Below are 23,469 nucleotides of genomic sequence, written 5' to 3'. Positions count from 1 at the left end.
CGGAGAAGTGAGATATATATATATATATATATATATATATATATATATATATATATATATATATATATATATATATATAGAGAGAGAGAGAGAGAGAGAGAGAGAGAGAGAGAGAGAGAGAAATAACTTTAAACCTGGAGGGTCGCGACGATTTCAGCCGCTCGATTGACGAGCTCCTTCTGAAGCTTGGGGTCCGAGCGGCGCAAGTTCCGAGCTGTCACTCATTGCTGAACCACGCTAACTGTTGCCTCACATGGATTGCTTCAGTTCCACGAGGGAGTCGTTCGAGTGCGCTCTGCACAAGCGCTATTCCAAGGGATTGCGCGACGCTGCGTAACCGACAATGCCAGTGTACGGTGTGTATTTTATGACGCATTCGCCGGTGGCGCGATGATTGCACAACAGTGTCTACCACATTGCATAGGATCCATGCAACTCGGGGTGACTCTCCTAATTACGAATAATGACGCAAGAACCGTGCAAGACCACAAGCGACTAATAATCGCCCTGAGAGAGGCGGGTTTGCACCGGATAATTGGCCGAGGTGAGTACGGGGCGGACATTTCTACTGCAGCCAATCGGAAATTCAAGGAAGGGAAACTGCTTTTCTTTTATTGGACTGCAGAGAGTCCTCTATATTTAAAAGGACTACAAAACCTCTTGTAAATAGGTTCTATTTAGAGCAGGAGGTGCATTCAACATTATTATCTCGCAGATATCGTAATTGTCTCATCCACAGGGTGCCAGCAGATAACGAGCTCGCCTTTATTCCCCAGGTCAGCAGCATCCGTCTGCTGCTCCACCAGCAAGGCGAACGAGAAAGAAGAGATGGGGAGGACGTGACTGACGCAGTACGACAGGGTCAGCATGGCTTAGCTGGGGACGGTAGCGGACAACGACAGAAGCCGAGACTGATGACAGCCACATCCAACTGAGTACCGCAGCAACGGGCAAAAACGAAGCACGGCTAGTCACCGATTTTCGAGGAGGAAGAGCGCACCGCAAGGCTGCTTCAGGCAGGTACCTCTTGATTTCCTGCCGGGCGCAGGGCAATGACAGAGCATTACATATTCCGAGACAGAGGTAGGATGACTCGGAAATGAACGGGGACGGGACAGAAAAATTGCAGGCGTTGGAGGTCACCGACAGCGACGTGGGGCGTCAGAGTAGTGGCACTTCAGATTCGGCGTCGGAACGGCAGTCTGCGCTGCTTCAGCTGCAATTGAAAATTGCTGAGGCCGAAACATAGAAGCGGCGCTTGATGTTAAAAAGCCAGCGGCTGCAAGCCCGTAATGGGGCTGAGTCCATCCAGGGCGATGACAGCGTATCGCTTGGCGGAAGGGCAGAGGAAGACAGGTGGCTGAAATTTGCTAGCTTTCTAAATGGTTTACTGGCACTAATGCCAAACCAAGAGGCTCTCGTGGCAATGTGGTTCTAGGACACCGAGGAAACGCTCCATTGTTATGACGTTCCAAGCGAGCGGTGGGTAGGGCTTTTTTTGCCACACTTGAGTGGCAAAAAGGCCACCACAAGGCCAGCTGTGCCGGCTGACAGCGGAATAGATAAAAAAAATCTCTAAGCTTAAGTCTAGCATTCTAGACGAACTCAGGCTTCCGGCTGCGGAGTACAACAGGCTGTCTTCCGAGTCGAAAAGGAGAGACAACGAGTCCTAGGATCAGTTGGCCGAGAGCCTTGAAAACTATTTCCACTATTATGTTCATAGTTCGAAGGCAAGCACATTCGAGGAACTCAACAAGCTAGTTGTCGTGGATAACTTAAAACAATGTTTGCGCCCCGAGGCGCACCCGCATGATGTTCGTAATAAACAAGATGCGTTTTTGTCGCCCAGTGCAGTGACAAAGCTGGCGGAGAGATTTGAGGAGAGCGAAAGGTGCAGACATGCGCAAAAGAAGGCAAGTGTTCAGGAAGAACAAAACAAGTCTAAAACGCTAGCACATGTCCCCAAGGACGTGAGATGGAACAAGCGGTGTTTTGAATGAGAGGGCATTGATCACTTTGTCCCAACAAGGGCTTCTCCCAACAAGGGCTTCGTTGCAAGACAAGGCACTAAGCCAGCAGCGCGTCCACAAAACAGACCAGTGGTCCCTAGAGTGACGGCGCCTGCATTCGAGTCAACCGTAGCAACAACAGAGAGGGCTTGGCAAGGTAAGCAGCCGAAGCAGCACGGGTTGGCAACAGTTACGCTTAAGGCCTCAGGTCGACCATTGGACGCGGTAGTAGACTTAGGAGGTGAAGTAAGTGTAGTCGGAAAGTCTGTCATACCTAGATACCACGCTACGGATTCGCAGATTAAGCTGACAGGAACGTTCGGGCAAGAAGTAACGGCGGAGTTGGATAACGTTCCGCTGACGCCTACCGAAGGAAGTCCTTACGGGGGATCCGAAGCGGGTCAGGCGGCTGTGCTTTGGGCACTCACGGACAAGCTACTCGTGGGGCCGATGCATTGATTACGCCAAACGATGACGCTCAACTTCTCGAAGGACGAGCTATACCTGACGGGATGTCAGATGAGCAGCCAACTGTCAAAGAAACCGGAGCAGTGGCTGAGGGCTCAGGCGAGGCATGCGAGGAGCAACAAGCGAAAACCTGCTTTTTTAATAATCTAGAGCAGCAGCGAGGCCTTTGAGCCGGTTAAGAGCAAACGAAAGGAGTTTTGTAGGGCTCACATTGTAGACCCATCATTGCGGGATGCTTGGGCGCAGGCAAAGGCTGGAACGCATGGCATGCTTGTTCAGGACGAGCTATTGCATCACCAGGAACACGCCGCGTGTCGCGTGTGCAAGCAGCTAGTGCTACCGTCGCACAGGCACAGAGAAGTGCTCAAACTAGCTCACGATTCACCATTGGCGGGTCATTTAGGAGAGCGGAAAATGCTGCAGCGGGTTAAAAGCTCATTCTACTGGCGGCGGGTTTCCCAGGACATGAAGGAGTACTATAGATCGCGTCACAAATGCCAGGTCATACTTCCGGCAATTCAGAAAGAGAGCGCTCCGATAACGCCTTTGGCCAGGCTTCGAAATAGCTTGGAAGACGCTAGCGAGGAAGCGGCTCGACAGAGTGAGGCCACTCAGAGGGACTACATTGGACGCTATAACTTGAGGGTCACAGGCAAACAGTTTGTTGTGGGGAACCAAGTGCTATGGTTCGAGAAAGAAGGTGAAGGCACGGTAATGGCAAAGTGGAAGGAACCAGTCACTGTGATTAAGAAACTGCGACCATACAGTTACACGATCGAGCTCGAGGACGGTTCGCGCAGAGTCGTTCACGTCAACAAACATCGGTCTTATCACAGGGGAGTAAGCGCAGATGGTGTGATATTTGAGGGTGACCAAGAATTTGGAGACATCCCGGTTCTACCACGTAGGACAGAGGTGCAGATAACGCTACAGTCTGATGACATTGAGCATGTGGAGCCTGTTCAGCAAAACCAGCTGCGATACTTACACTGGTATTCTGACTCCTTCCTCCACTCGAGCCTCCAGGGGAAGAGATCCTTGAAATCGATTTCTCCGTGCATAAGTAATAATGCATCCTCTCCTCACCGGAGTGGAGGGAGCAAATGGAGTAAAGAAACAAGAAACCTGCAAAGTGTCAATCCACAAACCCAAAATCAAAGCTGGGGAGCAACCGCGACGTACATATCCTTAGGGTGATGGTGACGCTTCTGCATGAAGTGGAAAAGCAGGTAAATGAAATCCCGAATTGGGAGTTAATGTGCCCTGTGGAACGTCCGCATAGATATCCGCTGATCTGCGTATCTTAGAAGGATGGTGGCATCTCAATCTGCTGCGATTACAGGAAGCTATATGAAATAACAGAAGCAGGCGCACTTCTTTTGAGCGTGCCACCTGATGTATTCTACCAGGTAGGGAAGGCAAAGTATATAATTCTGCTAGACATGTTCAGGAGCTACTGGCAAATACCCCTGGATGAGAATGCGGAGGTTTGTACTGCATTTACCTCTCTCTCAGTCCATTATGCATGGAAGGTGACGCTTTTGGGCTGAAAAATGCTGCCAGCACATATGAGATAGTCATCAGTGATATACAAGCGCCGCATAGACAGTACGCTTGTGCATAAATTGATGAGGTAGCGATCTACTCCGAGAGCTGGGAGAAGCACCTGAAACACTTGGACAAAGTGCTTCCGTCACTGGCCAAGGCAGGGCTGGCGCTTAAGTAAATGCCGCTTTCTTGGGTCTTAGTCAAATTCTTGGGTCTTATTGTAAGGTAAGGTAGGGGACCGAATGATCCCCAGAATGGCCAGGCGATTACGGATATTCCAGCTCCCGAAACAAAGTGACAACTTCGCAGTTTTCTACGGTTGGCCCACTATTATAGGGACTGCCTGCCTGAGGACTCCAAAGTCGTTTTGCCTCTGGAAACTTGACTGCCTGAAGTATTCCGCAGAAATGACCTTAGTATATCCAGGCGCAGGAAGCGTATGACAAGGTCAAAGATTGTCTAGTGCGGGCGTCCACGCTGCAAAACCCAGATCCGGCGAAAGAATTTATCCTCGGCACTGACGCATCCGATTTCGTAGTTGGTGCGTGCTTGGCACAGCAGCATGATAATGGGGAAGCAGTGCCCTATCGCTTTTCTGAGAAAAAAGCTTAGCCCGGTCCAGACTTGATGGGGCACAATAGAAAAGTAAGCTTATGCGATCATTTAGGCACTCGGAAAGTAGAGGCATGGCTTTTGAGGGCTAAAGTTAGGGTGATCACTGATCACAACCCACTCAAATTTGTAATCTTGATCACTCCGGAGAGCGCAACGGTGGCACGTTGGGTGTTGGTGTTACAGAAGTATCACCTAGTAGTAGTGCACAAAAAGGGTCTTCTATATGATTATGCCAGCGCCATGTAGTGGTTAGGAACTTCTAACGACGACGCATAAACGGAAGGCAAAGCAAAATGCAGAGGTCGGCGAACTCACTCATGAGTCCACTCACTCAGACTCATTTGGACTCAAACTCACGCGTGAGTTTGAGTTTGAGTCAGCGCGAGGCTAGTGTGGCATGGTGAGTTTGAGCTTGAGTGAGTTTGAGCCGAGTGATCCCGACTGAGTTTGAATCCGTTTGAGTTTGAGTACGCCTGAGACCTAGTGAATTCTGAGTCCATTTTAAGTTCTGAGTACATTTTGAGTTTGAGTCCATTTTGAGTTCTGAGTACATTTTGAGTTTGAGTCCATTTTGAGTTCTGAGTACATTTTGAGTTTTAGTCCATTTTGAGTTCTGAGTACACTTTGAGTTTGAGTCCATTTTGAGTTCTGAGTCCATTTTGAGGTTGAGTCCATTTTGAGTTTGAGTCCATTTTGAGTTCTGAGTACAATTTGAGTTTGAGTCCATTTTGAGTTCTGAGTACATTTTGAGTTTGAGTCCATTTTGAGTTTGAGTACATTTTGAGTTCTGAGTACATTTTGAGTTTGAGTACATTTTGAGTTCTGAGTACATAAGAGTTTTGAGTCCATTTTGAGTTTGAGTGCATATGAGTAGCCTAGCAGGCAGCTATGGTTGGCTGTTAAGTTTCATGCGTCACTGTGGGTTCGGAATTCAGGTTACCTGCGGGTACGGCACCAATCGCGATCTGCATGATCGGTTGGGAGGGAGGGGGTGTCTGATTTTTTTTAGTTTCTTGTTGAATTTTCATGGCCATAAGCACTTGCTGTATACCTAATTTTCGCGGCTGGGCGCGCGAGTGATAATTGACTGGTGAGGTCATAAAAAAGGGTTGTCTTAAGTTTTCCTCCTGACGGATCCACTAAGAGCGTGGGAAAGGTTGGTGGGAAAGCACACGGCGGCGCTGGTGTGCTGGTTGTTCGCCTGCTACTGTTAACGGCTTGATATACTAGGGTCACAAAGGAAGAGGTGAGAGCCGGGGGGAAATGGGGGCGGGGGCTGTCCTTTCTACTGTTTCAAATGAATTAGCTGAATTGACTGGGCAGCGCCCCTTAAGACAGAATAATGACCACATTAGATTGGGTGAAAAGTGAAACTGATGAGGCTAAGGCGTGTAAGGTATCAAATGAAAGGTCCGGATTAACGGAATCAAGCGGGGTAAATAAAAAAAATGCTTCCTGATTGTAGTCATCAGGCAGTCATAATGAGTCATAGATTGGGTTAAAATTCAAAATGACGCTGCGAGAGCATGTGAGGGATCAAATTCAAGGTCTCGATGTGGGGAATCATTCGGAACAAAAATGAGTTATGAATATATCATGACGTAGTCATGGTAAGTCATAGATTCGGTAAAAATTCAAGTTCATGGCGCTAGGGCGTGTGGCGTATCAAATTAAAGGTCTCGATGAGGGTAATCACGTGCTTCCTGATTATTATCATGACATAGTCAAAATGGGTCATGAATTAGGTTAAAATTCACAATGATGCCAATGGGTGTCCAGGCCATCAAATTGAAGGTTCCGATAAGGGAAATCACGTGGGACAAAAATGTGGTAGAGCTATATCATGAGATAGTCATGGTTAGTCATTGATTGGTTTAATTTCAAATTGATTCCGTAAGATTGTGATGGGTGGCAAATTAATGGTCTTGATGAGCGGAATCACGTGGGAGAAATACAAAAATGCTTCCTGGTTATAACCATTAGATTGTCATGGCGAGTCTTATATTGGGGCAAAATTCGAAGTGACACCGCTAGGGCGTGTAGGGTATCAAATTTACGGTCTTGACGAGGGGAATCACGTGGTACAAATGAAAAAAAGGCTCCGTAGTTCGAATCATGAGATAGTCATTATGAGTCATAGATTGGGTTAAATTCAAGGTGAGGCCGTTGAAGCATGTGGGGCTTCAAATTGAAGGTTCCAATGAGGGGAATCACGTCGGACACCTAAATAATGCGTCCTGGTTACAGTCATGAGAGTCATGGCTATTTTGACTGGTATGAATTCCATATGACCCTGCTAGGGTGTGTGGGGTATCAAATTAAAGGTCTCGTCGAGGGGGATCACGTGGGACAAATATAAAAATGCTTTCTGGTTATAATTATGAGGATATAGCAAAAGGTATATAGCAAAAGGTACACACTCACACTCACACTCACACGCTCACTCACTCCCTCACACTCACTCACTCACTCACACTCACACTCACACTCTCACTCACACTCCCACTCACACTCACACTGTCACACTCACTCTCACACTCACACTCTCACTCTCACTCTCACTCCACTCACACTCACACTCTTACTCAACTCACACTCAACTCAACTCACACCCTCACTCTCACTCACACTCTCACTCACACTCCAACTCTCACACTCACACTCTCACTCACACTCACACTCACACTCACACTCACACTCTCACTCACACTCTTACGCTTTCTCTCACTCACACTCTCACTCTCACTCATACTCTCACTCTCACTCATACTCTCACTCTCACTCACACTCTCACTCTCACCCTCACTCCACTCTCACTCACACTCACACTCAACTCACACTCACACTCTCACTCTCTCACTCACACTCTCACTCTCAATCACACTCTCACTCACACTCTCACTCACACTCAACTCACACTCAACTCACACTCACACTCTCACTCACACTCTCACTCTCAATCACACTCTCACTCACAATCACACTCTCACTCACACTCACACTCTCACTCACACTCTCACTCACGCTCTCACTCTCACTCCCACTCTCACACACACTCTCACTCTTACTCTTATTCGTACTTTTACTCACACTCACACTCTCACTCTTACTCGTATTCTCACTCGCACTCTCACTCTCACTCTCACTCACAGGCACACTCATACCCTCACTCTCACTCACACTCTACTCAACTCACACTCACACTCTCACTCACACTCTCACTCTCTCACTCTCACTCTCACACTTTCACTCTCACTCTAATTCTTCCTCTTACTCTCACTCACACTCTCACTCTCACTCATACTCTCACTCTCGATTGATTGATTGTAGGGTTTTACGCGCCGACGCAACGCAGGCGATGAGGCGCGCCGTAGTGGAGGGCTCCGGATTAATTTTGACCACCTGGGGATCTTTAACGTGCGCCGAAATCTCGTACACACGGGCGTTTTTGCTTTTCGCCTCCATCAGAAAAGCGGCCGCCGCGGCCGGGAATCGAACCCGCGACCTCGTGCTCAGCAGCGCAACGCCTTAGCCACTGAGCCACCGCGGCGGGTCATACTCTCACTCTCACTCTCACTCTCACACTCACACTAACACTCACACTCTCACTCACATTCACACTCACACTCAACTCAGACTCAACTCACACTCAAACTCACACTCTCTTACTCACATTCTCACTCTCAATCACACTCTCACTCACACTCTCACTCACACTCACACTCTCAGTCACTCTCACTCTCACTCACGCTCTCACTCTCACTCCCACTCTCACACTCACACTCACTCTTACTCGTACTCTCACTCACACTCTCACTCTCACTCTCACTCACAGGCACACTCATACTCTTACTCTCACTCTCAGTCACACTCACACTCGCACTCTCACTCCACTCACACTCACACTCTCACTCACACTCCCACTCACTCTCACTCTCACACTCTCACTCACACTCTCACTCTCACCCTCACTCTACTCTCACTCTACTCTCACTCACACTCACACTCACATTCACACTCACACTCAACTCAGACTCAACTCACACTCACACTCTCACTCTCTCACTCACACTCTCACTCACACTCTCACTCTCACTCACACTCTCACTCTCACTCGCACTCTCACTCTCACTCACTCTCACTCTCACTTTCACTCTCACACTCACACTCTCACACTCACTCTCACTCTCGCACTGTCTCAATCTCTGTGAGGCCATTTGAGTTCTGAATTCATTTTGAGTTCTCAGCCCATTTTGAGTTCTAAATTCATTTTGAGTTTTGAGTACATTTTGAGTTTTGAGTCCATTTTGAGTTTGAGTCCATTTTGAGTTTTGAGTACATTTTGAGTTTTGAGTACATTTTGAGTTTGAGTACATTTTGAGTTTTGAGTTCACTTTGAGTTTGAGTACATTTTGAGTTTTGGGTCCATTTTGAGTTTTGAGTCCATTTTTAGTTTGAGTACATTTTGCGTTTTGAGTCCATTTTGAGTTTTGAGTACATGTTGAGTTTTGAGTACATTTTGAGTTTGAGTACATTTTGAGTTTTGAGTTCACTTTGAGTTTGAGTACATTTTGAGTTTTGAGTACATTTTGAGTTTTGATTACATTTTGAGTATGAGTACATTTTGAGTTCTGAGTACATTTTGAGTTTTGAGTCCGAGTGAGTTCTGAGTTTTGCGCTCAATGTGAGTTTGAGTTTGACTGAGCGCAGATGTGCTGCTCAGCATTGAGTCTGAGTTTGAGTGAGTGGTGATTGGAAAAAAAAAATTGTGAGTGAGTTTGAGTGAGCCGCGCCAACTTTGCCGAGGTATGGCAAAATGTGCATATATGCTTTTCAGTGGAAGCGTGCGATGCAGTCAATGGGGTACAAGCCACGTACAGTGCCCCGAATGACAAGCCTGTGGCCATTTGTGAATCCGGGATGGTGTGTGTAGTGTGGGTGAGTACTGAATGCCCAAAATGCAGTGCAACACAGGTGGAGAGGACGTGTTGGGTTTGAAGAACACGCAGCCTCATCATTGCCTCTATATTGCACTCGTTCTACCAAGCGACGGCAACCAGGGCATGGCGAAATGACGCATTGCCGAACCACGCTCACTGTTGCATCACATGTATTTCTACCGGTCCACGAGGACTCGTTCGACTGCACTGTGGGCAGGCGATATTCCAAGAGATTGCAAAACCCTGCGTAACCGACAATGCCAGTGCACGGTGTGTGTTTGATGGCGCATTCGCGGGTGGCGCGATGATTGCCCCACAGTGGCAAAGTGCTACCACATTGCAGAGGGTCCATAGCAGCTCGGAATGACCCTCTGAATTACAGAGAATGACGTAAGGGCCGCGCAAGACCACAAGCTACTAATAATCACCTTGAGAGAGGTGGTTTTGCCCCAGATAATTGGCCGAGGGGAATACGGGGTGGAAATTTTGAATGCAGCCAATCGGAAGTTCACGAAAGGGGAACTGCTATTCTCCAAATGCACTGCCGAGAGTCCTTGGTATTTAAAAGGGCTATAAATCTCTTGCAAATATGTTGCATATAGAGCAGGAGACACATTAAACATTATCTTCTCTCAGATTTCGTATTTGTCTCATCCTCAGGGTGCCAGCAGATATCAAGTTCGTCTTCATTCCCCATGTCAGTAGCATCCATCTGCGGCTCCACCAGCAAGGCGAACAAGAAAGAAGGGGAGAGCGTGACTGAGGGGAGCTAGTGATAGGCAGTTTGTAACCAAATTATTTAATAAATAATTTCGCCAAATCAGATTGACCAAGAACGTGTGCGTAATGCGCCTGAACCGCACGTATGAGCAATAAGAAAAAAATTCCGCACTTACCATGCGAATCCCCCGCGTAGGCAGGTGCGGGCAAAATGAAGTCAGAGTCAGTGTGTGCATGTACTTGCCTTTTTGAATCACTGAACCAACTTCGAAGCTAGTGCACAGTATTAGAGAACAATAAGCGAATATATCTACCTAGGCCAAGTAGTTACCCCGGATCCCAACTTTGAGGCCGACATAATTAGGAGGATAAGAATGGGTAGGAGTGCATTCAGCAGGAATTCTGAGATTACTAATGGCAGCCTATATTGTCCCTGAAGAGGATAGTGTATAACAGCTGCATCTTACCGGTACTCAACTAGGGGGCAGACACTTAGGGCTCACTGAATGAGTTTAACTTCAATTGAGAACGACATAGCCAGCAACGGAACTTAAGAGGATAGGTATAACATTAAAGGGACACTGAAGTGATTTGTAAACATCGCGGGATTACTTACTAGCGCAAATTGTAGTCCGGGGTTCCTAGGTCATGTTTCGATCATTCTGGGTGCGTTTACACGAATTTATTTTGTAGAAAAATCAATTCGAAAATGCCGTCCTCCTCTCTGCCTCCTCGCCCATTTTCTCTGGCGTTTTCATGTGACGTCAGGAAAAAAATGGCCTGGCTTGACTGCGCTACCGCACGGCTCGCCGTCCTTCCGACAGGGTCAGTCGGCCCAGCACCAGCGGCCCAGCGTCCGCCGGCCTCCGACGGGTCGTTGCAATTCGTTCCCTCAGTTGAAACTATGTTACGACACGTTTGTGAATGGAAGAATGTGGCTTTCTTTAGTTTGTTAGTTTGTACACTGTATCAAGCTCCAAGTATCGGTCGCTCTCCACAAACGCTGCACAAACGCACGTGCGACGCTTCGCTGACTGGTACGCTAGCAGGAAACTATAAGGCCAATTGAAGGCGGGAGAAGAGTCAGCGAAGGTTATGTAGGTACTAAGGAAATAAAATCAACTAAAACATTTACCGTGCAGCGTAAAACTAGGGTGCAGGAAGCACTTCTGTGCGCTGGGTGAACAAGCACAGCGGTCAGCAGCGCGACCACGCATCTGCGAACGCTTTTCTGTCTAAGAAAAACAATTGCTAGACATGAGATATCGTGGAAATTTGGGAGACGCTTACTGCACGAGCGCTATACAACAAATAGTCATCTAAGTTGCTTGAAATGCTAAAACTAAATAAAAGTGTAAACTCCTTATACATTTTATACCTTATATTTCCAACATCGGCCGCGATGGCTTCTGACCGAATGGTCTGGAGCGCTAGGTCTGTTATTTTGCTAGAAGCAAGTTCGAATCCCCGATGGTACATCCTTCTTTTGCAAGTTGATTTATTCGTTTTCGGCGGATGTTTTCTATACTGAATTCACTATTTTTGGGCCGTACCGTTAATTTCTCCAGAAGCAAGTTCGCAAAACGCGCGCAGACTGACACTGACGCTCTAGCGAGTTCTCGGTGGCGTGCTGTTGCCGTAGGCACCGATTGCTTGCGGGCAGTGGTCACAGGCCACAACCACCATGCCCTTTTCCTGGTGCGAACGCGTTTTTTACGATACAGCAATGTGTAAGACCAGCTCCAAGGATGGTGGAAACGTGCATAGCATTTGAGCGGCTGCTGTAACGCGGAGGGCGTTCATCCACTGCGTAGGCTTCGGCTAGTGATTGCTACTATTTAACGTTGTACTGGTAACCTTATCTGAGGCATTTTACAGCCGAGATGACAGAAGCGCGTTATGGCAACAATTGAGATATCAAAAATGCCCTTCGAACGATAACGTCGGATGTCACGTATGTTGTTTCCATAACCGAAGCTGAAACTTCTTTGACTGCTAATCTTGGACATCGTCCAATCACGTAGCGCCTTTACCTGACGTCACTGCGGTTAGCTGGTGCAGCCGCCGCAAATCGTGCATGGCAGTTTTTCTTCTTTTCCGCTTTTTAAAATCAATACCGCCTTATCGCCCGGTTAAACTATGGAAAGTGTGTTTATGTGAGCCAGTCTACGCAGTGAAAGCAAAAACGGGAGCTTGACAAATTCACTTTAGTGTCCCTTTAAGGGACAAGAAGAGAGCGGAGTGGGTCAGGGAGTAAATGCGTGTTAAGGACATATTAGTAGAAATTCAGAAGAGAAATGTGTGTGGGTCGGGAAGGTAATGCGAAGGCAGGATAACCGTTGGTCATTAAGGGTAACAGAGTGGATCCCTAGAGAAGGCAAGCGAGGGAGTTGGCGGCAGAAAGTTAGGAGGGCAGATGAGATCAAGAAGTTTGCGGTGATGAGTTGGTCGTTGTTAGCACTGGACAGGGAAAATGGAAGATCTGTGGGACAGGCCTTTGCCCTGCAGTGGACGTAGACAGGCTGATGGCGATGATGATGATTAGAGAATTATATCTCGCAGTGTTTAAATATGCATAATTAGTTGCAAACAACTGGGCTGTAAGTTGGCAACAAATGAAAGCAGAAACGGCCTTTTTTGATGTTCTGCCTGTTAAAGTACATAACCAAAACAAGCAGTCTTGTTGTAGACCGCATAGGACGTGGTAAAAGTTGGCATCGGATAATAAAATGTCCAACAATTCGGCGCCAGTCGCGTGAACTAATCGTGTTTTGTAGCGAAAGCTACACTACGCTACATCCGGAAGTCTTCGCGGGGTGACTAGTTGTGACCTGCAGATCTAGAAGTGAAACCATGGAGGAAGAAAATGTTAGGAGGGAGCATGACGTCAGGCGGCACAGCTTTGGCAAGCCAACCTCCTCTGACGCCGCATTCTCCTCTCCTCGGGCTCCTCCCGCGCAATGCATTATGGAAAAAGCACTACTCTCAGGCCCGCGGTAGCATTTAGTGGCTCCGGCTGGCTGCCGGTGGAGATGGAGGCGAGTGCCGTCGCCGAAGGCGCCGTACAAGATTGTTCGCCAGCGTTGCGCTCCAAGCTTCGTATCGTAGAAGTACTGCCGCTGTCGCTGTTCAAAGCAAGGCGAGACTTCGATCGCATTCTTACGAAGCACCCTCACGAGCTGCAAGCCGAATTTCACTTCTGACGTTGGATCGCTCGAACGCGCCGCCGTAAACATTCACAAGCATGGAGCGGCCTACAGCTGCGCGGTGTTTTCCAGGTGTGCTGTGACGATTGCGTTTGGCATTCTGCTGAGTTATCGCGCGTAACGAGTGTCGTGTTGGCGGGGAGGTGGTGAGACTAGCTTTGGTTTCGCGCGCGCTTTTGCATACGTTCGCCTTTTCGGTGCTCCGGCGTGATGGTACGTTTTTATCTACTTCAGTGCACTAGAAAACAAAGGGTTCAGGACCCTTATGTTGGGTGTGACCACCTCGCGTCGCAAGCAGTACTCCGGCTGTTTGTCCGCTGAGGACCGCTCGATCGTTGCAATACGTTATATATATAAAAAAAAAAACGAATGCTAGATTACGCCTGGGAGGGACCTTGCTGAATTGTGGACTGACTGCGCCTTGCCAATAAATGGTTAAAGAAACGGTTGAAATGGTTGATCTTTTCAACTTTGCCTGAGCGGCAAAGTTGAAAAGATCATTTCCACTTCTGCACGCGGCGGCGGCACACAACTCTCCGACTGCGGCGTGAACATCGACGGGTCCGAAAGCTCAGTAAACAAAGATGTTTTCTGCCTCTCCCGTCCGACCACTTAGCCCGCGCGATCAGGCCGCTGCGCGTTTCAGGTTGCAGGCAAAGCTGCGCGCAACGACTCGTCACCGAAACTCGAATACGCGGACGGCCCGGCAACCAAACGGATAGACGCACGCACGCAGCGTCGGCGAAGGGCCACATGAGGCGCAAAGAACTACCGCTTGCCTGTCACGTGAATAGAACACCTCCCATCAGTCTTTCCTTTTTATTTTTTATGACTAGGCTTCACGATTGTCACGTGACGCTCCCTCCTAAACTTTTTTTCCTCCATGAGTGAAACCATACCCCCTTCCGAATGCGCCCAGCAGGGAGCAGCGGCCCAATGGCGGGAGATATATCCAGGCAGGGGGGAGATAGCCGAGGAGGAAACAGAGACATGCGCGGGACCCGTGTCGCTACCTGGCGGAGGAGGGCGAGGTGGCCGCCGCAGCAGCGCTAGGCATGCGCCAGGAAGGAAGGCCAGGAGGTCACGTGCGGTGCAGAGCCGTGTGCGATGGAGTAAAACGAACATCCAGCTGTGGTCTATCGTAGAGCGGCTAGTCTTACACAACGCCCTCAGTCAAAAAAAAGATGATCAATAAACAGTGCATTCATAGCAAACATGCCTGTGAATCATTGGGAAACCACACCTCGGCCACACCTCGGCCATGAGACTGGCCGGGGCCGTAAAGCTTTCACTATCATCTAGGGTTAACCAAAGCTAAACCACAGCAATTTTTTTTGCGAGTTGAATATGGTCGCTGCTTGCCGTAGTTGTCTCACGTTATCAAGAGAGTAGACATATCGCAATCAGAGAATGAAGGCAACACAGCCTGTCTATAAAATGTACTTAAATGTGGACAGGTACACTTATGTTGCTGCACAAAGCTATCCTGCCACTATCTGCGTACAAGAAGTTATACCTCCAATAATATAACAGGGAAACAGCTCGCTCCAATTCACGAATGAAATGTTTCGTCTGCAACAGGCACAGACCAGCTCGATGCGCTAAGGTGTACTATTGAGCTATTTATCTGTTTGTAATCATCGGGTGCTGCAACGCAGGCGCACGTTACGTCGCTACGTGCGTGGTTATGCCACAAAATAACAATGATCCTGCCACTGACGTCGGAAAAGTGGGAAGGATCGAGTTAGTGCCGTCTCCACTTGCCGACTTGCCATCACCGTACGTTCATCGTTCTTCGGGCAGCGCTCGAATGCGCTTGCTTCTACACGAGCGTCGTTGCCGCTGTCTCATCACGCCTGTCGAGACCGACATTCATGCCATTGGTATTCGACAAATGCACGTATTTTTGGGAATACTATAAAGAACTCTACGTTCTCGCATAACAGCTGTTTGAGATTGTACAAAAGTACTAGGTCCGAAGAAGCAATCTCAGCGCTCTCTTCGCGTGACGTAGATGCCCGCGCACTGCTGCTGGACCGTTGCTCCCGGCAGCAAGAGAAAACGGTCGTCCGTACCGTCCCGCTTCCCGGACGAGGCCCTGCAGAACAGGCTGCCCGGATCGGAGCGCTACCGATAGAGCAGAAAACAGACTTCACTTAAAGGGGCAGGAAGACGCCCGGAATTTCTTGCTCACGCACCGAGTGGTTAATGCATGGCACATTTTAATAAGTATTCTGAAGGGCTTAGAATATATTCTTATCTTTGCAAGGTTGCATATTTTACTATATTTCATGACAACTTTCTGTTATAAAATACAACTAATTTTATCCCCTGAAAGGGGCAGGCAGCGAAGTAACTTTTAACAGCAGAGCTGTTTAGCAAATCATTCGAATTTCATGAACGCAGTTAAAAATACCACGAAAATTGCGAGCGCACGTGAGCGCGTGCCCCGGGGCCACCGCCCAGCAGTTAAAAAAGAACCAAGAAAAGGCCGAGCGCTCGTGTGTGCGGGCAAGCGGCGACCACTTAGCTTCTCCGGCGCACGTTTGTCAAGCCAAGCGTACCAACCCAAGATTGCAAAAAAAAAATACCCCAGCGCCCGCCGTAATCGTGGCAACATCTTCTCTATCGCAATCGCCCTCCATCACTCGTTAGTTGTGTCTCCGCCCGTGATCAAGGGATTTGCGTTCGTCATTCGCATGCCCTAGGAGTTAGTATAATAGTCCGTCTTAGAAGTGTGCCGGCTCAGTCGCAGGGATGGGTCGCCCACGCGTCTTCCGCACGCCCGATGAGGAGGCCGCTTTCCTCGAGGCTGGTGGCGCTAGCGATCGATGAAGCCAATGGGCTGCAATTGTGTTTGTTGTATTGCGTTGGTTATAACCCAAGACGGACTAAAAAAGAACACGCATGGTTGACGTAAATACAGCGCACTGACAACTGTTTCTTAAAATTGACATGACAACATTTATATGCAAGAAAATCAAATAAATTATATTGAAGAAACGAGATGCCAAAGAATGGGGGGAAGAGGCGACAAGTAGGCCTCAATGACCTTTTCACTGGCACGTGCTGCTCTCACAATGATTGCTTCAAAAATCTCAATCCACGATTGGTGAGTGTGATAGAAGGGGAGCTGACACATTCTCCCTCGCGCCCGGACAACATTGAAAATGCAACGAAGATCTCCGGTCTGAGTGTATCTTTCGATCTTAACAAAATGGTTGTTTTGTCGAACCAGGCTTCGCATTGGCACCTCGCACAGTGCGCGGCCAAGTTCCCTGCGGCAGTTACCTGCTGGCACGCACATCTGTGCTCTCTTAGACTCTCACTGATACACCGGCCAGTTTGGTCGATGTTATAACGACCGCAGTCTAGTGGAATCTTATAAACAACCCCTTGGACACAACCGAAAATTTGCGCATGTGTCTAGCCGTACACGTTCTCTTGGATGCACCGTTTCCTTTTTTTTTTTCTTTGCCTCGAGAGCCCTGCGCAATTCACCATGTTTTCATAGTGCCGTAAATACTACAGGGGCCTCATGTTCCCCGCGACTTTTTTTAACCGGTGTGAGACGCCATGGACATATTTCAATACAATAGGTTGCCTGCTATGCCTCGCTCATTTCTTCCCGTTGTCTGTTTCCTTCACAATTGTCTTCAACACATTTCTGATGCAGAGACCATCAAAGATATCTTGTCAGTTCAATTTTAATAAACAGTTGTCAGTGCGCAGTCTTGACGCCAAGTGTACGTGTTTTTTTTTTTTACAGTCCATCTTGTGTTATAACCAGCGAAATCCAACAAACGATGTTCAACCAACAATCCCGCCGGCTAGCGTAACTAAAGCTTGGAATCGTGTACATAAACCGTCGTGATGGTTGTGAAAGTTGCGTACAGCTTCGCTACCTTCAAGTCTTACGGGACAGCAGCAATATACCAAACAGCAATATACCAAACCTTAAAAAATAGATTAATGCTTTTCCCGTTTCATATAAACTTTCTCCGCGACTAAAAAGCTCTAATGCCACCGAGCTAAAATACTAAAATGTAACACGCGTCGCCTGCTTGGTGATTGCTTTGGATATCTGGTCTCACACTTGGCCAGCTTCGTGGAATAGACCGCACATACGTCGCTAATTGACAAGAATGGTTACTTGAAAGAGGCTAGGAATTTCCGACCCACCACCCTACTCTACGTTGTATAAACATACCTTACCAATGTAACAGTTAACCGCACCACCGACAGCCTAAATTTCCAACAACCAGGAAAACTGCCTCAATTTATAAAAAAATGCAGGGAAGCTTGCACTCATGCGCAAGACTTGAATCGTGAAGTAGGGGAGCACACACAGTTTCAGTAGCCCGCCCTGCCTTTCGGTTGGCGGCCTCTTCCTCCGCCATGCGAACTATCCGCGCCCGGGCCATGCCGAGAACTGCAAGAGGTTGCGCGCGAGGTCTTTTGTACGATACTGAGATGCGCGCGCTCTTCTGGAGTGTTGCGGCGGCCGCTATCACGTGACTTTTTGTTGTAGGGTGGGAAATGCGACAGGTACGCGACGCCTACGCGATAACATTCCTCACGGGGAGTTTTCGGCGCGCACGAACCCCGAACTTACGGTCAGTAACAACAGCTACGCTGTTAAAGGTTCTCCAACTATAAACGACGTTAGTGCCACTAACCCGGCATTCATACATTACGCGAATCCGTGTTTGATTCAGAAGAAAATGCCGCAGTGGTGCAAGCATTCAGAGGAGAGGAAATATAGGATGCGTGATCACCGCTTTCGGAGTAACTATACAAGAAACCTACGGCCTTGATGATTTAATTTTCCACAGAAGAGTGGAAAGTTCTCTATTGAAGAGGGTTTTAGAGCGAGAAATACCACCTCCCCAAACGTATGCACAGAATGCCTAGAGATGGTTTTCCTGAAAAGTTGCCGGGAGAATTTTATGATATATGAGTAAATGGAGAGTATTTCGCGACTTCGGATGTGCAGCCGACATTGTCTCGTTTAGTAAGCTAAGAGAATTTGTAAAATAAAATACTTCAGGAGCTGTAGTCATTTAGCTAGTCCTGGAGTGATATATAAATATGGCTAAACCATAAGTACTAAAACGGCATTTATTGACGAAGTTTCGCGCAGATGAGAGGTTTAGGATGAGAGGTTCTGGGAATGACGGTAGCTAAACGGAGCAGGCAGAGATAACCTCGTACCTGCAGGCGATGGCGATAGGGCTTCCGGATTTTACTTCTTGTGATGGTGGCCCTACAACCGCTGGTGAACATGAACAGTATGATTCTTCTGTTTCCGGTGTACGTGGCCTATCTTCTCCACTACTGTACTCTAAATATATATGCAAAAGTGGAAATGGTCCCTTGCCCCAGACACTGAAATACTAGAACAATGCATGAATCTTGAATAAGTTGTCAGTGGCGATCCAAACCACGAGACGGAAATAACGCTTGGAATAGTGCGCTACGGAGCATTCGGCAGGTGGTGTCAACTAATGAACAGTGGGCCACGTTTGTCACTATAAAGAAAAATATACAACCTTTGCGTGCTCCCGACGATAACTGATGCGCCAGACACTTGAGGGATTACTCACCACCTCGAAAGAAACTGAGGTCGGTCCAACGAAGCATGGAAGAAGATTGGTAGGCATTACACTTGCGGATAGCAAACTGGGAGTTAAAATAGCGTGGGGGCAAATTTGGTAGGGCGCGAAATACATCCTACCCGAAATTAAGACAAAGCGAAGCTGTGCTGGGTTTGAAACGTGTAACACCAACCTAAATCAGGCCAACAGAATGACTGCAGACTCGACTAGGAGACAAGGAAGGCAGATAGCTGAGTGAAAGTGTTCGTGTTGGGAAATTCAGTTGCAAATAATGGATTCGGACAGCGTAGAATAGGAGGAATTGGGAATTTACGGGAAAGGCATCGTCCTGGGTAGATGGAAATTGTACTATGAAAGGTTAGTCCCAACCCTGTTGGTTGTATCTTGTCTATGCTCTTCATCTAGTAGAGGAATAAACAGTTTTGCGTTAGCGTGTACCTCCTTATTGTCCACGTCATGGCAATATTGGCAAAAGAAGCTCGCCAGTCGCACAGTGACGACGTGGGTAATTACAGATGGCCCTGTCGCAACAGGGTAGGCGTGGGATGGACGTCGTAGATTTCAGGGATGTTTAGAAGATGAGGGCTTTAACTTTCCTCCCCTGAGTTTTCCAAGCTTTTGAGGAAAGCTGGTACCGTGTGTGGCTCTTACGCGGAAGTCATTCGCGCAAGTCTAATATTGTGCAGTGAACAAATGGGTAATTTTAACAACCATGAATATGAATGCCTTAAGAAAACTGGAGTTTTGGAGCGTTCAAAAAAGTTCTATTTGCGATGTGTCGGGAGGTCTTCAGAAATAAGACCTGATAATATCAGTAATGCCTGCAAACATGACGATGGCAGGCTATGGGAATGCCTTGATCTTATCAATTATAGGGAGATGGTCCGCAGCCTGTACTTACAATTTTGCCAGGTGACAGGTCAGACGTGATGGTCAAACTGCCAAAAGAGTATGCAGGAGGCTACGATGAGGTTAAAGATGCATTTCGGGCTATATACTCCATGTCCGCAGTGGCAGTGCGAGAAATGCTGTGAGATGCCGAGAAAGCGAAAAGCAAAGCGTACTACCTAATGATTACCATGGAGCGATGGCTGAAGGAAGTAAAGGCTTTCGGTGAGCGCGGAAAGGTGCTTCAGTGATTGGCCTTCAAGAGTTTTACTGACGATTACTAGAAAACTTTAGACACTGTGTGCAGGACCGTCAGGAGAACGGGTGTCGCAACAAGCGGTGCAAGGGGGAGCGACGGCTCCCTTTAATCTAGAAATGGAAGAGCACGGCTCCCCCAGTCAAAGGGCTATTGTAGACTTCCTCTGAGCTCCAGACTGCCCCGGGAAACTTGGTTTATTCTCAGAAAGGCTTAAGAATCAGACGAAATACGCTTCAAATTGCGGCCGTCGCGCCAGCCACCGCTGCGCTTACCCCCGGATAGCCACGCGCCCGCCGCGGGTTAGCCGGCAAACATTTTGGAGACGGTCCCCTAAGGCTGCATCAGGCCACCGAGAGCGAATCACGAAACGGCGACCAATGATAGCGCAGGGCCCAGAGAAGGGAGATGCCCGAAGCTCTTCATGCCGAAGCTGAAGTCAAACAGAGCAACACCCTTTCGTAGGAGCGGTGAGCCGTCCGTTAGTCGAGGAGCCTGAGCTACGAGTGCCGAAAGGTGAATCAGAAGATGATCTGGCTGTTTGCACTGCCCCTGAAGTTCCCTGTTACGGTTTTCATGTATTTGTAAAGCCTGCAGTGTTTTTATACATTTATAAATAAAATGTATAGAATTGCGTGTGCTACCGCTGCCTTGTAGAGGGTGGCCAGTTGCCCGCAAAACACTGACGGGCTTTTCGACTACACTCCAGCATCTGTGATGTTGTAAAAACATTTGATTGGATTTTGTATCGTTTTATGTCGGTGATTAGGCTCATTTATTTAGAGTAGTCATCTGGAATACTGCGCATGCGTGAGTTCACAAGGAAAATCAATTATGATGATGTGTCTGGTACAATTTTTTTCGCTTCCCCACTCGAAAAATAGTTCCGACGCCTCTGTACTCCAGAGGGAAACAGAGCGAGAGGGAAGGAGCTCCTTAATATGAACTGGTGAGGTCAGACGTGCTGGCAACAGTGCTTGCTATGCCAGATGAGGGTGAGTACAGCGATATGGGGTGACGATCGGTACGTCCAGATGTAAATACTGTAGCAAGAGCCCCGGTTACACGCTATGGTTACACGCTATGAGTCGGTTACACGCTATGCAAAAGAAAGAGATCCGGCGAGACCCAAGGAGTAAGTCTACCCGGTCAGGGTCGCACTGCGGAGCCTCTCCAGAGGAGGCAGCCTGTGCGATAGTGGCCCCTCGGAGACCGAACGTGAGAGAGTCATCGGCCTTGCTCAGTGAAAATGGTTGATCAGGGAAGCTGCATGCCCAACATGACTACATTTACATGATATTTTAGATTATTTTTTTCGGCAACAGCGTTCTCGCAGTGGGGACGACGTCTTTTGCGCTCTGCGTCGCTCTTCTTGTGCCGCCGGATAGGCGCGACGTTGATGCTTGCGCTCGCCATCACGGCCCCTTCCGCTTCCTGGGCTGCCGGCTCGGCCAGATGGCGACGGTCACGTTCAGTATTACTGGCGCTTTCTCGTTTGGCGACGCGACGGCGACAGTCACGTACCCGCAGCTGCTTGCGGTTCCGATCTGCCGTTGAGTGTTCTCTATCCTTTTCTGGCTTGGAAACTATGCCACAAAGACATTGGAATAGTATGTTTCGCCGTGAGAGACCCCCACGTTCTCTTTACCTTTGGTAGCTTAGGGCCGTCGTACTCGGTTTATTTCGCGCATGCATACTGCACCCTTGGGAGGTATTTCTGCTCGCTAACAGACTGGCTAACAAAACGCGGACGTGGAAGCCCACTGGCCGAAAAAGCATTGAAGGCAATTACTGCCCCAAAACGACCGTTTTTCAGGGATGTCAAGAAGCTCGCTTTCCACTGGGTGGACAGAAAAAACGAAAGCATGCTGCTATTAGAGCGTTTGACACGACAGTTTCTAATTAACGGAAAACTTCGCCGAGTGTTGCAATATTGGGAAGCGACAGTGGACGTTGTTCCCCAGTCGCACATCGAACTGAATCAGTTTCAGAGGGATGGTTTATACCCGCTGCGGTTGCTCAGGGGTTACGGCGTTGTGCTGCTGAGCCCAAGGACGCGGGTTCAATTACCGGTCGCTGGAGGCACTCTTCTGGTGGAGGCGGAAAGCGAAAACGCCCATGTGTTCGAAATTTCGGTGCATGTTAAAATTCCCCATAGATTAAAATTAATATCAACCCCTCCACTACGGAGCACCTCATCACCTGCGCTGCTAAGGCGTGTTAAACCTCATAATTAATCAAATCTCTGGGATCGTTACACGTAACGACGAATGTTAAGATGAATGTTTCATGTAAACGCGAAGCGTTCTCGTGATTGATTCTTTGGGTGGCCGAACCCAAAGTGGTGCGTGCCTCCAGATTAGCGGATACCCGCGCTGTAGCATTCTATCAGATGCACCGAACGTCAATGGGAATGCGTGTGCGGTCGTCGCGCCGAATGGGCTCGTTATCGTCACTGGAAACAAATAAGTTTCCTTTGCAAACCAAGATGGGCTAGTCAGCGGCCCTCGACGGTTACGCAACCAGTGGACTTTACGGTGGTCTACGACTTTTCGGGGGTCTTAGAAGAGCAACGGCAGATAGATCTGATCTGCGTTTATTTTAAGAAAGCATTTTATAAGGTGCCTTATAGCAAGCTGCTTTATCCAGAAAGTGCATAATACGTTTTGCGATTACATGTCCCATGAGCGTGGAGCTGGCAGATATCAAGGAAAGAGGGCGATAGTTGTTCAGAAGCAAGCGAACAACCAGAACAACTGGGCAAGGAGGCAAAGAGGCAAATTTGAGGCATAATTGTTTTCAGGTTTGTCCAGGTATGGTCAATTGTAGGCACAGGGGTGATAGAGTCCAAGGTGGGGAATTAGATGGCATGATTTGTTGTCGTTGGGGCGGTACGGAGATGCGTATAGTGTTTATAGTTTCTACAAAGCTCTAATTTTATGTTGTATTTTACAATACCTGCCAGAAATTTGGTTATTGTGCGCAGCGTATGCCTCAAGTACTCCAATATTCCCTGCATTTTAAGCACATCTAAAGTAAATCAACCAGCCTCTGCAGCAGTGCCTGCAGACAACAAGCCCTTAGGTAGGCGGAGACAGGTGCGCTTACTGCTATTCCTGGCCGCATTGAGCTACTTTTTACACATCGGTGACATCCGCCGTAGAACAGGCAGGCTGCAGCACAGCAAGCCGTCAACATATG

General features: G+C 48.2%; 1 protein-coding gene and 1 pseudogene across 1 annotated transcript in view; one reads left to right on the top strand and one right to left on the bottom strand.

Moving 5' to 3' along the window:
- LOC144179489 (neuromedin-K receptor-like) overlaps window positions 1-23,469 on the bottom strand; it is a 331,891-nt gene that overhangs the window by 218,636 nt on the left and 89,786 nt on the right. The gene's annotated exons all lie outside the window — the stretch shown is intronic.
- LOC144174221 (uncharacterized) lies at window positions 1,053-15,643 on the top strand (annotated as a pseudogene).

The sequence above is a fragment of the Haemaphysalis longicornis genome, unplaced genomic scaffold (assembly GCF_048455015.1).
Source record: "Haemaphysalis longicornis isolate Haplotype H1 unplaced genomic scaffold, Haemaphysalis longicornis Haplotype H1 scaffold_1, whole genome shotgun sequence".
NCBI classification, from domain to species: Eukaryota; Metazoa; Arthropoda; class Arachnida; order Ixodida; family Ixodidae; genus Haemaphysalis; species Haemaphysalis longicornis.
The sequence above is the reverse complement of the archived record's forward strand: the minus strand, read 5'-3'. Positions and strand labels throughout refer to the sequence as shown.